Source organism: Saprolegnia diclina, assembly GCF_000281045.1.
Source record: "Saprolegnia diclina VS20 unplaced genomic scaffold supercont1.15, whole genome shotgun sequence".
Lineage (NCBI taxonomy): Eukaryota > Oomycota > Saprolegniomycetes > Saprolegniales > Saprolegniaceae > Saprolegnia > Saprolegnia diclina.
The window spans coordinates 410,924-411,492 of NW_008246082.1; positions in this window are offsets into that span (position 1 = coordinate 410,924).

Here is a 569-nt window from a genome sequence, read left to right on the forward strand (position 1 = left end):
AGCTGGCACGTGCCGCCGTTGATGGCCGGCGCGATATCCGTCCGGGCGCGGCTGCACGTTCAACACTCGATTGATACCGATACCCAATCTCAGAATTGGTCAGAGCTGCCCCACTACACGATGTCAAGGCCTCACCGCAAGATGACCAAGCACGTTTGCCAGTGCGTCGCACCGAGCGCATGGGACGTGCAGATCGTGGCAATGATGTGATCTGCGCTGCCACTTGTCGATGCACACGGTGGCGACGAGGTGCGCCGTCCATGCGTGTGCTCCTAGCGGGAACTAGCGCTGGGGAAGCGAGTGGATCGACGTTGCGTGGTCACCGAGGAGACGGTCGGCGTTTGTCGAGCTTGAGGATGGCCACGTCAGTAGTCAATCCGTGTTTGAATCTGACCAATTGGGTGCGATCATGTTGGCTGTTTCAGCCAATCGTGATGCGTCTGAATGAGTTGAGTCCTTCTAGCTTTTAAAGATGTTTGAAACAGGCAATTCAGTGCCACACGACTAGAAAAACGCCACTTATCATGCTGCGTTTAGCCAAAAGATCAAATTTCGGTCGACGATTAATG